We start from the raw sequence: 14758 nt of genomic DNA on the forward strand, positions 1-14758 counted from the left end.
CTAAAAACTGTTTTAAGAGGTGTTTTGGGGGAGGTACCACTTCAGAGAAGCTGTGGGACCAGTTGAGAGACTTGAAGTAGGAGGGTCTTTTAGAGTATGCTACCTATGAGTTCAAGTATGTGGATTTGTGGGACGGTGGATTGAGTGACTGGAAAGAGAAGAAGCTGCACATATTTCCTCAAATAGGACCGTTCATGCATGGCTGATGGCCGCCACTCAAGGAGAAGGTGAAGGGTAGGTTCCCGGCTACGTATGAGCTAGCCGTGGAGATTTCTCGCCTTAAGGACAAGAAGCTGCGGATGGAAGCCAAATAAACCGAGTCAAGAAAAGCAGGAACATCACATCAACTACCAACCATGACAACCACCACTCCACCTCCACCACCACTGGCTCCTGGGGTAAGAAATGACCAACAAGATATGTTGGCCCACATTACTGATCAACTACAGAATTTTTTTGTCCACTTGATACAACAAGGAAGGAATCGGGATAGAGATAAGGAATCAGGAAGGGCACGATGACAAAATAGGGAGTTTCACAACTCCAACTGTGAAGAAGATGGTCACGGTATGTACTACTGCCCTCAACCGCGACAACCCTATAATAGAGGAGGTAGGAGAAACCAATTGTCACCCCCCTAGAGAGAGATCGCCTCCACCCCAAGCACCAACGTCACCAAGAAAATTCTAAGTCCACCCCAGGCACCACCACAAGCACCCATTCCACCTCTTCCACCGGCACCACCACCTGATCACATTGTAAGCATCATAAGCTTAGAGGAGAAGGGAAAGGCTGTAATAGTGGATCCACCCAGAGTAAAGGAGAAAGGCAAGGGTAAGGTGAAGTGAACCTTTGTAAAATCATTTGAAACCATGACTGTAAAGAGATCTAGGAGGTAGAAAATTGCACAAGTTAATGATGAGAGAAGCATGAAGGGAGAGACTAGAAAAAGGCCGTCAAAACCACGACAAAAAATAGGAATCTGCTCACCTTAAGGACAAGAAGCTGTGGATGGAAGCCAAAGAAACCGAGTCAACAAAAGCAGGAACATCACGTCAACTGCCAACCATGACAACCACCACTCCACCTCCCCCACCAATGGCTCATTGGGTAAGAAATGACCAACAAGATATGCTGGCCCACATTACTGATCAACTACAGAATTTTTTTGTCCACTTGATACAACAAGGAAGGAATCAGGAGAGAGATCATGAACTCGGAAGGCCATGAAAACAAAAGAGGGAGTATCACTACTACAACTATGAAGAAGATGGTCATGGTATGTACTACTGCCCTCAACCTTGAAAACCCTATAATAGAGGAGGTAGGAGAAACCAATTGTCACCCCCCTAGAGAGAGAGCACCTCCACCCCAAGCACCAACCTCACCAACAAAAATTCTACGTCCACCCCAGGCACCACCACAAGCACCCATTCCACCTCTTCCACCAACACCACCACCTGATTGCATTGTAAGCATCATAAGCTTAGAGGAGAAGGGAAAGGCTGTAATAGTGGATCCACCCAGAGCAAAGGAGAAAGGCAAGGGTATGGTGAAGTCAACCTTTGTAGAACCATTTGAAACCATGACTATAAAGAGAGCTAGGAAGTAGAAAATTGCACAAGTTAAAAATGAGAGAAGCGCGACTAGAGACCCATCACTAGAAGGTCAAAGCAATAGAGAGGAAAATAAATCACCTGGCTTAGGAGAGGATAGGTTGAAAAGTATGTTGGAAGAGAAGGATAAATTTTTGCAAATGTTGATGGGATTCCATGACCTTTTAATTGACAACTATGAAAGAGTCACAGGTATTATAGCGGTGGAGCATTACATTAAGTTAAAGGAAGGGGTAAAGACAATGTGCAAAAACTACCACGGCTGGGGGTAATACAAGAAAAGGCACTCCTTGCCGAGGTAAGGAAACTACTGGAATCATGGTTCATTTACCCTATGGAAAACACAGAGTGGGTGTCACCCGTAGTGGAGACGCCTAAGAAGAATCGTAAGTGGAGGGTCTACGTCGACTAAAAACCACTAATGCAGCCACAAAGAGGGACCATTTCCCTCTCCCTTTCTTAGATAAAATTCTGAACGAAATAGCTGGTTTTCAATTCTACATAGTGTGTGACGGGTATTCCGTCTATTTTCAAATACGCATAGCCTTTGAAGATCCACTAAAAACCACTTTCATACACCATGGGGTTGTTTTGCTTATAGAGTGATGCCATTTGGTCTCACAAATGCACCTGCCACATTCGAAAGATATGTCACATATGTCTTTCAGTTGTTTTTGGAACATCCATAAGAGTGTTCATAGATGATTTTATTATATATAGCCCTCGTATCTCACACGTAGAAAAAGTGATTGAGGGTTTAGCAAGGCTGCAAATCCTTGGAGGGCAGTTAAATGTAGACAAGTGCCACATTGGGGAAAGTAGAGTCATTCCCTCAGGCCATGAAATTTCAGCTAAAGGTATCAATGCCGATCCAAGTAAGGTGTCTGCACTCATCGCACTACCTTCACCAACAACCACACATCAACTAGTCTCTGTTCTACAGAAGGTGAGGTACTTGAGTAGATTCATACATCTAATATCACAACTTGTTCTACCACTGAAACAACTTACACAACGATCGACTTTCACATGGGATGAGAAGAGTGAGCATCACTACAACAAGGTAAAGGAGGTCTTAGCCACTCTACCAAATATCTCACCGCCTCAATGGGACAAAAAGTTCTATGTCACCTCAAGTGTGGGTGATGACTTCTTGGGGGTAGTGCTACTCCAGAAGGATGCAACGACATCTTTCATGAGGCCAATCTACTTCTCCAGTTGCATGATAACAGCGGTAGAGAAAGGCTTCACCCATGTGGAACACCTAGTCATGGCTCTTAGATTTGCAACTACACCGTTTTGATCATATTTGTTGCCTAGGAAATTTGTAATCTTAACCATGGATGAAATGTTCCCCTATGTGGTACAACACATGGATGTTTTCGCTAGAATAGTTCAAAGAACTTTTAACACTAACATTTGGAGGTCTTTAATGAATCTAGCATTGAGGGCTTTAAGCTCCATTACCTTGCCTTGCTCTTTGACATACCATCTCTCATTTGGACTCTTTAACCTTGTCCCCGTGTTGAGATAGATCCATAAACACATGTCTATATTATAGCCCTTGTTCCCATTTATTCTCCCACATTACTTGATCGATTTAATATGAGAAAATCATTTGGGCTGGTTATATATTTTATTTTTCAAATTGCTTCTCTTTTGGACCATTGAGTGGCCCTTTCCCTTTCCCTCTATCGAACACAAGATACATACCTTCCATTTCTCTTTGTGGATGTGGATTTTTAGGAGCATAATGCCCCTTTTCTCTGTAGTTGTAACAATGATTAGGGAAATACATAGCTCTGCCTGTTTCTCCTCTTGGTTGAACTCTGACCATAACACTTAATCACAACTCTTGCATCTGCTGTGAGATAAGTCCTACATATTATGAAACCGCTTCATGTAACACTTGCCATATTTATTTTTGCTTGATCCTCCATATGTGCCTCACCATGTGGACTTTGTGGTTGGGTAGACGCCACCGCTTCATAGCCTAGAGCGCCCTACTCAATATTCTTCGTAATCTTGCATCTCTTCGCTTGAGCAATTACCAGAGCTCCATTGTGGTTCTTTGCACTATCAAAATCAACCTTCTCTTGCACCTTGGGGTACAACCATGCCATGAATTTTTCTAGTTCAAAATACTCTCCATTGTCTAATTTCATATAGTTCTATCAATTTTGTCCAAACCTCTCAAGAAGCATATTGAGATCTTCACTTATATCTTGCTTGAGGGCCTTAGCTTCACATCCATGTCGATCAGAGAAACCTCCTTGCAAAGATCATGTGGAAATTGTGCTTGCAGAGGTAGCAATGCTTTCCTAGCCTCACCTTCCAAGGCATCAAACCAAACTTTAGCTTTACCTCACATTTTGAAGGGAATCGTTTGTCTTTTCTTTAATTGTTTTGCATATGAAAGTAGGGCATGTAAAGCTCAAAATCTACTATCCATTCATCTAGATTCTCCTCAATTGTGAAAATTGGACCATAACTTTGCAAGGACATTGTTACCACCTTTGAAACCTACTTATTCTTCAACCAAGGAGACATCAAATTCTCCTCGATGGGGGCACTAGAAGATGGATAGTGGAATAAAGGAATATACCCAACAGTACATTGGTACCACCTTTGAAACCACTCAATGATGGTTGAATGCGTGGGCTCAAAATTGAGACGCGAGAGAATCCAGTGCTGGTGGGTTTCAGGGACGCTCTTTCCACCATCAAGAAACCCAGGAGCAAGAAAGAACCGTTTCTTAAGAGGGCTACTATCATGATGGCCATGAGAGCACCAACCCCAAACATTTATGTAGCTTCAAAACTTCTAGGGACACACAGTAGAAACTTCTACGCAGCAAGAGAGAAATTAAAAAATGAATCCTTGCCATTGCATTTATGCGAGCGACAGGCACGCACAAAGGATGCAATCTCTTATGAGGTCAAGGAATTGGTGCTCTCCTTCTCGACAGAGAATACGCGTGTCTCGCCGAACAAGTAGGATGTGTGTCGAAGACGAATCAAGAGAAAATTTTGGCAAAAGCATCCCGTGCATCTTCTAGAGCAACCCCAGGTGAATGTTTGCTGCATTCTGATGTTTTTCTACATTCTAATGTTTTTCTGCACTTTGAAAAGCGTCCTGAGATTACATTAGCTTCATTCCTATCTTTCTTGTTGGCGTGTTGTAAGTTTTTTCATAGCTGTAAGATTAGGTGGGATAAATATGGTAATCAGCCCTATGGTGGCAGCCACCCTCTAGTTTTCATGAGTCCTACCATTGGAGTGATATGCGTCAGGCCATCAGTGCTGATACAAGCTTAGTTCTTGCTGCATATCTACAGGAATGGTTTTCATAGTCACCAGATTGTGTGAGGTAAGGGTGGTAGCTATCAATTTTAAGGAAGAAGTCATTGATATGATGCCCTGTCAATCGGCATGCAGCTTATAACTTGGGATGTCCACCTACTATATGTATTAGTATCTTCGAGAGTCATTGTCTTGGTGGCTACCCAATCTGTAAGACATATTGAGTGTAGCTACTTACTAGTAGGCATCCAGGATGGTAGTTATAGTGTTGCTTGTAGTAGAAATTTGTTGGTCTGGTAGCTAGGTTTTCCCAGGTGGTGGGGTTGTAGTAAAAAATTTATTGGTGTGGTAGCTAGGTTTTCCCATCTGGTGGTGTTCGAGCACAATGTAGCAATTCAGGTCAAGAGGTGGTTATTTTCCCTTTTCACATGACTAGTATGTCCTTGGTAGCTACCTTTTGTAAGTACCTTGCTTGGTAGTTATCCCATTATTTGTGGTGGGGTGTGCTCATGAGGTGGCTACAATGACATGGATTTCAGTCTTTCTTGAGAGCACCACAATTATGGTCTAGGTAGTGACGCGAGCAAAGCGAACCCCAAACCCCAGACGGCCTCTAAAACGTCTGGCATGCCTCGAGTCTATCACGGTAAAGCGAACAGGGGGCACCACCTAGCTTTGAGCGGCTAGGACGCAGACCACGATGATATGAACACTGCAAACTTACACACACAGAGAGAGAGGAAGAGAGAGAGAGAGAGATTGACAAATGATGAAAACCCTCGGGGTTGTGAGGGAGAATTATTTCTGCAGTATTTACAACGACCTTCCTTCCGGCGAGGCGGCACACCGTGGTGATAGAGAAGTAGGGAGAAAAGATGGTGCAAAGTACTTGGTGCGTTCTCTAAGACGACTCAATGATTGTGAAGCTTGCTACCAAGAGCGTGTGTACGTGTGTGCATCGACCATTGGAGTCGAGAGGTGGACGTGGCTCCCTTCGTATGGTGCAAATCCCAAGGCAAACCAACACACAAGCCCCCTTCCCCGTGATGCCAATAGTGTCAACTCTTCCCACTTACACTCTACCAAGTACTGACCTCTCGTGAGCCGCCCCCCCGATAGTGACCTCTCAGTGCCAATTTATAGGTGTTGGGTGCTTGGATTATGGTAATCCCAGTGTGATTAGGATAAGCTAATTGGGGAGACAAAGCAAGTAGTGGGCCCGGTGTGGTTGACTCTTGCTTTGTTTTGGGAGGTTATTAAAAGATGAGAATCTCTAGGTGGGTCTTTGTGACCATCACCTAAAGAGAGGGAATTTACAAAGTGGGAATTTTACAATGGCTTGGGCGAAAACTGAAGAAATGATGAAAATGACCTATAAATTACTGAAAATGGTGTGGTGGTTGCGTGTTGCCGACGAATGGGTGTTGCAGGTGCGTCGGTGTAGCGCGTACTTCTTTTCGGGGTCGGCCAGAGCATGCCTTCGGCGCATTTCTCCTTGTTTTTGTTGGCGGCGCGTGCTTTGGGTCCTCCTTCCTTTTCGTTGTCGTCGTAGTCGTGGAATCCTTTGGTTTTTTTTGTATTTGTGGTGCATATATGCGTGTATATGTACGTATAGGTGTGTGAGCGGACGTATGTGTGTATGTATATAGATGTGGGTGTGCATGCGTGAGTGTGTGTGTGTGTGTGTGGTTGTATGTGTGCGCAAGCGTGCGTGGGAACGAGCTTATTATGTATATAATATATATATTATATGTTTTATCTTTTTTTTTTTGTCTCTGTTGACGATTGGCGGCCTGCTACGCGAGGATGAGGATGGGGGGGGGATGGTGTGTGTGTGTGTGTGTGTGTGTGTGTGTGTATAGAGAGAGAGAGAGAGAGAGAGAGAGAGAGAGAGAGAGAGAGAGAGAGAGAGAGAAGTTTCCACTATGCCTGTACAGACACGAGAGGGGGAGAGAGAGAGAGAGAGACTGCGGGCAGCGGGCTGGAGCCGTAAACAGAGCGTGAGAGAGAGAAGGGGGGTTGGAGGTGGTGAGGGAGGGAGAGGATGAGGGTGTGTGTGTGTGGTGTGTGTATAGAGAGAGAATGTGCTCCGGCTTCTTGTGCTACGCCTTCGGGCTGAGAAGAGCGAGAGGGGGAGAGAGAGAATTGTCGGCTGGGGCTCAGCGTGCAGAACGCGCGAGAGAGGAAGAGGGATGGGGTGAGGTGGGTGTGGATAAGAGAGAGAGAGAGAGAGAGAGAGAGAGAGAGAGAGAGAGAGAGAGAATCTCTATGGTGGGTGCCCATCATGGGGGGGGGAAGAGAGTGTGTGAGTGAGGGGGCGGGGGATATTATTCTCTGTCTTGCATGGTGTCTCAAGGAAGAGAGGAGGGGAGCGAGTCAATGGTGTGGGGGGGGGGGGGGGGGGGGGGGGGGAAGAGGATGGGGATAGCGGGCCAAGGGAGGGAGAATGGGGCCGAGGGTGAGGCAAGCAGGTGGGGAAGAGAGAGGGAATATTTTCTGTCTATTGGCTTGCATGGAGAGCGAGGGAGGGAGTGTGGGAGGGGCGTGTGTGGATAAGAATACGGGAGAGAGCGGGTTCGTGTGCGGCTATGGCTCGACACAGCGGGAGCGAGAGAGAGAAAGCGAGAGAAGGGGGTGGGTGCTTGAGCCGCTCCTGGCCGAGGGTGGCCAATAAAGAGGGGGGGGGGGGGGGGGTCATTAAGGGTCAACGGGGTGCGGGTAAGAGAGAGAATATTAGAGAGAGAGAGTGTGTGTGTAATCGGCCATTCGTATTTTGTACGCTTGATCCTCGATACCCAAAGCACATTTCCAAATCTCCACATTCTATTTTTGACCACTTCTAGGGTGGTACACGCATCACCACAGATCAAGCACCATAAATAGACAGTTACTGCATGTCCCAAACTTCTCGAGCGGGATGAGAGGACCCATACTTATCGCTTGCATTATTTACATTCTAGAAAGCTCAAACACATTCTCTAGAACCAAAATAAGCCACCTAGAACCATACCCAAGGCCCCGATACCCTATACAGACATGTACATGTGTCCGACTGCTAGCGTGTGAACCTGACTATTCACAATGTGTACACGTTGCATCTTTTTTCGAACTTGAAACCACTTTGCAAAGCTCCCAAATACATGTATTTACATCTTTTTGTACATATGACCATGCATATAAACGCTACTTTGTACACACCAAAAGCGGTCTATCAACGTGTCAACATATACGAAACTTTCAGATTTTGCGATGACATTCTGACGTGGCAGCTGTACGGATTTTCGCAAAACACGCTGACAGCTTTTGGCGCTAGTGCTTTTGAGACCAATTTTTACGTTTAGAGGTGAAACTCCGACAATGAGAGAAGTGTAACTGGGCGAAATGCTATAACACGCACTTAAACACACGAAAGACAAAAAAAATTCAAAGATTATTGGATTAGTACAAAATCACAAAGCTTTGATACCAATGTCAAGTGCAACGGAATTGAAATGGTGACAAGATCTAGACTTTATACTTCCATGAATCTTTACTTCTTTCCTTGCTTAAATGTGTGCTACTTGGCACGAATGATGGTTGCTTTTATTTCTTTGTAGAGAGAGAATGAAAGAGGTGGAGATGTGTAGAGAGAGAGAAGAGAAGAATGACACCCGATGGGGTCCCAACCAACCCCCTCAAGGCCCCCCCACACCGTTGCCGATGTGGTTTTTGCTTTTAATTGCGTAAATAGAAAATGTACAAACATGTAGTACCTCAAATGTAGACTCTACCGACTCAAATGGGGAATGTCGCCACGATAACTCTAAAAGATGAAGCACCTGTGGGTTGATTTGATGCACCTTGGGATCCGTATGAGTGAGGGGTTGTTGATGGCCACCAAGGGACTGATTCGCAGTCTTGATGTGAGACGAATGAAGGGCTGGAAACACAAACGATGATGGAGCTGATAACGACCAGCAATGGGGAGCATTCGATGCGGTGAGGGAATGGCAAAGAAGAGGCTCAATGGACTGCCAAAGGTCCGAGTTGGAACAAGGAAGATAGCATCCGCAGCTTAAAGCAATATCCAACGAGGAAGAGGGTTGGAAACTGAAAACGCTGGGCTGATCTGCTACTATAGAAAACGTTGGGCTTGTCTACAAAGTGGAGCAAAAACGCCAAGGCATATACATGCAAGACACTAGGTTGATCTGGCGCTCCCAAACATATGCAAAAACGCTGGCCAATGTTTTGACTTTTGAGTGTCAGGTCGGGAAATTTTAGGTCAAGTCGAGAAAATGTGCAAATGTGCGAACATGGTAGTTTTCAACGATAACTCACTATTTTGTGACACATTTGAGGGGCAGACTGGACCGACACGTTCCTCTACGTGCACGTCATGTCAGATGCCCACCAAAGTGTAATAACATCTCTCAAAACGCTCGTACAATCCATTTATGCAAGAGGGTTCTAGAACTAGAAAACCTAATCTAATGGACTCATCCGGACATGCCCCTCCTACGAACAAGCTCTCAAAATTTTCAATACTAATCCTCCTAGGATTCCAGACACTCCTATCTAGGATATGTACAGAATTGGCTCTAGAAGTCGATGAAGCATGTCCATGTGGCACACAGAGCCATGTACACGTGACAAAAAGCATCAGATATGAAAAACTGACAACAAAAAAGCAATTTCCTAAACTTGGATTTTCCTTAAAAAATCCGTTGTGAATTCCGGGATGTCCGTACAGCTTGTCACATTAGCTTGATTTACACAATTGGCTTCTAGAAGTGTTTTGAGGGGTTTCTTAGGCCCCAGGGGTCGGTTTTTGTAAGTTGGACAACGTTAAGATTTTGATTCCTAACCCACTTTGGGTTTTAAGCCCCTTGACCGACTTCAATAAGTTGTCAAGTCTTCTTCTTCTACTAGGGTTAAGGCCCCTCGGCCGGAACCTACAAAACTCAGTAAAGTTAGTTCAAAATCCGAGGGTCATTCCAAGAATCCATCAGTGTCTCTCATTCCATAACTGCAACACAGATGTTTACAGATACAAGTAGAGGGCGTCAAAGAGGGGAGAGAATTTGTGTGGGGTATAGAGGATTCTTACTAACAAAGAGATTGGCATGGACCACCTTCCTAGGGAAAGAGAGCCTCTTCCTAGGGAAAGAGAGCCTGGGACTGGCCAAACGAACAAGGTAATCAAATGCGCCTATGGTCTCAACATAAAAACCCTAACCCTAAAACCCGTATCAGGGCCATTCACTTGAGATGTTATAACTTTAACAAGAGAATAATGCCAAGTAATCGAGGCCTGTGCTATTGTAAGGCCGGTGGTACTGTGTGCCCATCATCTCAAGAAAATGTGGCGGCAATCCTCTACTGCCCTGGAGAAGTGGATTCAAGTACCCCACGCACTACAAAGAGTGTGAACTAACTCAGTCCAAATACCACTAAATGTATCTTCAGGAGTGGAAGGTTGAGAACCAATAACATGCGAGCATCTAGCTTTCCAAATCATCCACAAGGTGACTGCAACTACAAGGTGACTGTAATTACAGTAGCAAAAGTCAGCTCACAGGGATTGAGACTCAAAAGCAAGTATAGTATCTGGAAACATATCCAATGTGCTACATCACCAGCACCACGAAAACGGAATTCTCTCATTGCCCCTCAAAAGTAAGGTGAAAACTCAGGAACTTAAAAGCCAGCAAATCGAACCCTAACATAGTAGGCCACAAACTGCACGTGAAACCATATGTGCATGTGGGTAAAACCCAAGGCAGTGGCTACTAGTCTCATCTACATGTAAGGTGAAGCACGAACATGTCCAATAACAGCCAATCCCATGTCCCCACTGGCAAACCAGCATGAGCCGTCAACCACATGAAGTAGAGTATAAGGCGGTTGATCCTCAAATGGCAGAGGAAGAACCAAAATCTATATATGAAAGCATGAGATAGGCCTGCATCAAGCCAACCCTCTATCGCTGCAAACAATATGCAACCAAGGCAAGCAGTATGACTAGCATCAAACATACCCTACCCTACACCATGAGTAGGCAGATCAGCAGAGCCCTGCATCGTCAGTCTCTCGCATCCAAATAGTATGTCTCTATGCAGACCAAACTTATCAGCGATGGACCAAACAACGATGTCGTGACCACTCAGTAATGCAGTGGAGCCCTGCATCGTCAGTCTCTCTGATCCGTATATGTATCTTTCTATGCAAACCAAACCTAATTGCAACAGACCATTTAAACTTGCAAGTAGGCTATATCTTTCATCCAACACAAGCAAGCCATGTGACATATCAATACACACCATTTGCTAATAACAAATTAGAAAATGCAGAAACCCCTTTTTTTTAACATACTGATGCAGAGTGCAAGGCAGCCACAAAATGATTCCCGTGGTGCACTGCATATGGATGTTTCAACCCTACTGGCTACCTTAAAAGTACAACATAATGTGCATTGCACTACATGATGTAGCTTTAAACTAGATGAGTCCAAGACAAAACCAGATTCACCTTTGAAGAAAAGTGCAAGGTATAGACTCATGCTAGTCACCCATAAAACGATAAAACCATCAGTTCACCATGCATAGTATTGACTAAATAATACAACATCCTCACTAAAGTCATCTGTGCCCAATGCATAATGCATGCCATGTTCTTCCATCATCGCATTCACTGTTGATCAACCATGACGTAAATGCCTTCTTCAACAGAAATCACCTGCCAAAAGATGTATAGCATAAGCTTTGGATAAAAAACAGGCCTTACAGGTCTATGCAAGGTAGCAATCTGCAAACCAAAAGACAACCTTCTTATCATGCACGCATTCAAAGGAGGAGACTTGAACCTTAAATAGCCTGCATCACTTTCATTTGTTGACCTTGTACTATCTCTCAAGCCATGGCTGACAAAGATGGCTCAAAAATGAGTGAAAAGCAGTAGACTGTAGACAATTTCTTTAACCACTTCCACTCATTTGTTCGAAGATCAAACATGAGAATATCCATCAGTAATCCTTTCATGTACATGACCCCATTTTTTCCCCAACACTGGACAAAATCGAAGTCAATACACTGTTCAAATTCACGAAAGACTAGAAAGGGCATTGTTGTCACTTCCTCCCATTCATCGCCTAGCGCAAGCAACTTCCAAATGCGAATAGTTGTGGGTTGCTCTTGGTAATTATTATGGTGCCAAACAGGACCTACCCCACCCACCATGTACAAGCTACCGCTAACAACCATTAAGAAAGCTTTCAACAATGTTAATGGATATTCAAGCGTCGGCACTTCTACCTCCGTCCAAGTGTCTCTGAGGAAGGCAAAAATCACTATAATTCCTTTCCGCATCCATAGTGAATATAACCTGGAGTTCCAAGAAAGGATGGTATCATTATGAAGCTTACATCCGACAGGCATGATAAGAGGCAACCCGCAAAACCATTGTGAGGATGCGGAGCTGTAAGTCATTAGTATGGCTTCGCTTGCAAGGGACTTTGGCGCGCAGTGATTGAGAAGGAAGAATTCATATGTACCAGATACAGCAATGTACTTCAACCCAAATGCTTGTACTGTGTCATCGCAAACCATTGATCTATCTCTGCAAGATGGGGCAACCTTCTCCATGATTTGGTGATGGGGTTGCAGATGACGAAGTTGCAACCGGAGCCGAAGCAGAGCAACCCACCATCAGATGCAACGGGGTTGGGCAAATGAGGCAAATAGGGCTGCACAAATGCCAGTGACAGAGTGAGCCAAGCTTCTCCATCAGCATCATATGCCCAGGCAGATAGCTGGCTGGGTATATGCTCAGATGCAAACCCAAGCTGAACATGGGGATGAGGCAGGAGGAGGATGCCAATGTGAGGGCAGTATGGCATTGGCGATGAGACCAACGCTCTGAGCATCTTGCATGCACATCCTGCGCGTATTATGTCGTACACGCTGAGCCTCTGCAGCACATTCTCTAACAACTCCTTTGGCAGATGCTCCATCGCCAACTTCCAAGAGCCTCTCTCTCTCTCTCTCTCTCTCTCTCTCTCTCTCTGCAATGAATCGTGCCGTAGTCGAACTTTCAGCTTTAAGCCTTGAGGTAGAGCTCACGTGACGTCTTCGTGGCATTCACAATTTGTAAAACTAATTGACACCTCCTGGTGACCTCCAGGCTCCAACGGCTGATCGTGGGCGATTCGGATCTAGGGTTTCTCAAGGGTCTCGAATCCAAGGCTTGACCCCATGAACCCTATCTCCTTTGAGTTTGACTCTAATGGCTCAGTTGTTGTTGAAGGGATTGTGAGTATTAAATTTATAGATCAAGTTGTTGCCACACCTAATTCATGCTTAGTTCACATCGAGTTCACACCAATTTTGGTGTGGTGCACATAGCCAGCCTCCCAAGCTCACACCAATTTTGCTATAGTGCACACTCAATTTACACCCTATTTAAAATCAAGTTCACACTCTGTTCACAAACACTTAGTTCACACCTAAAAATGTGGTCCGATGGCTCAATGTGGACCATTGATCCCACCTCTTAACGAAGGTGTCAAGCATAATTTTTATTCCTTTTGGCACCCATCAATATGTAATCAATTCCACCAAAAGTAAACTTCACTTTGCTTTTTGTCACGTTTTCTGTGCTCATTTTGTTTTTTTCGCATTGTTTGGATTCGTTATTTACTCCATCTAGTGCTTTCTTGGAAGTCTATTGTATTCTCACTAAGAGGTTGTTCCTTTTGTCTAACATGCCGTTTTCATTGGCAGGCCTCGTACTTTTATCACTTGTTATCTCATTCTCGCTAAGAGGTTGTTTCTTTTGTCTAACATATCGTTTTCATTGGCAGGCCTCGTACTTTTATCACTTGGTATCTCATTCACACCGCATAACAATCAGACATGATGGTAGGAGGAAGTTCAAAAGGAGAAAATAGCTTAACATATGTGGTTGAATCAAGAAACACACATAAACCATAGGTATCAGCTTTAAAAAATGATTAAATTGAGCAATAGTCATTTTCCATCGTGGAGTTGGGGAATGAGGGAAGAAGCAGGGCAATTTGGCAATCATTTTTCAAGGAAGAAAGGGGGTTCTGGTGATCTTTGTAGATTCGGTTGGGGAGCTATATTGGGAGGAATATCTATGTAGAGCAGTAATCTAATCAAAATGAAAGAAAAAGTCTAGTGAAGAGGTTTTAATCCAAACATAGTCCAGTTTTATATTGTCTATAAAGGATCCTTTGATTGCAGTTTCTTTGCAGAAGCCTAGCTTACAACGGGGTCGTCAACATGGATGTTGAAGTCTCGAACGGTGATGCTAAGAAAAATGTCTTAAGTTTGTTTCCTCAAGCTCTCAAGTTGTGTAAATTGTAGAGAAATGGCAAGAGCCTAAAAGGTCATTGATAGACAAAAATGTTATGGTCTAGTTGTTCTTGCCTAGCAAACTTGGGCTTTGATAATTCTCTTAAGACTGAAGTGTTTCCTTGGGACATAAAGCTAGATGAGACCTGTAGTATATGGATAAACCAAAGCAGATGTACCAATGAACATGATTAGATTTTGGTGCAAGGAAATTGGTTGCAATTGTTGTCTTGTTTCGCGAAAGACAAGTATGTCAGATAATGTGAATGTTGTATTGTCTTTCAAAAGGGAACTATTGTTATAGCAAATGGCTAGGTGGAGTAGAACCAGCATAAGACATAGTGAGCATTTCGTTAGAATAGATTTCTAATGAGCATAGCAAGAGTGCTTGAATGGAGAGAGCAACAAAAAACATAACACCTAGTTAGATAGGCATGAACAATACTTCAAAAAGAGAGAGAAATTAAGCTATTGACAACAGTTGAGG

General features: G+C 44.1%; 1 pseudogene across 1 annotated transcript; it reads right to left on the reverse strand.

Moving 5' to 3' along the window:
- Positions 1-10536: 10536 nt before the first annotated feature.
- On the reverse strand, positions 10537-13168 carry LOC147453020 (F-box/kelch-repeat protein At5g15710-like; annotated as a pseudogene). Its single transcript, XR_015188940.1, has 2 exons — positions 11763-13168; positions 10537-11635 (listed from the first exon to the last, which is right to left on the reverse strand). The product of XR_015188940.1 is annotated as an F-box/kelch-repeat protein At5g15710-like (transcript).
- Positions 13169-14758: the final 1590 nt, after the last annotated feature.

The sequence above is a fragment of the Adiantum capillus-veneris genome, chromosome 8 (genome assembly GCF_014529385.1).
Source record: "Adiantum capillus-veneris isolate H3 chromosome 8, ASM1452938v2, whole genome shotgun sequence".
NCBI classification, from domain to species: Eukaryota; Viridiplantae; Streptophyta; class Polypodiopsida; order Polypodiales; family Pteridaceae; genus Adiantum; species Adiantum capillus-veneris.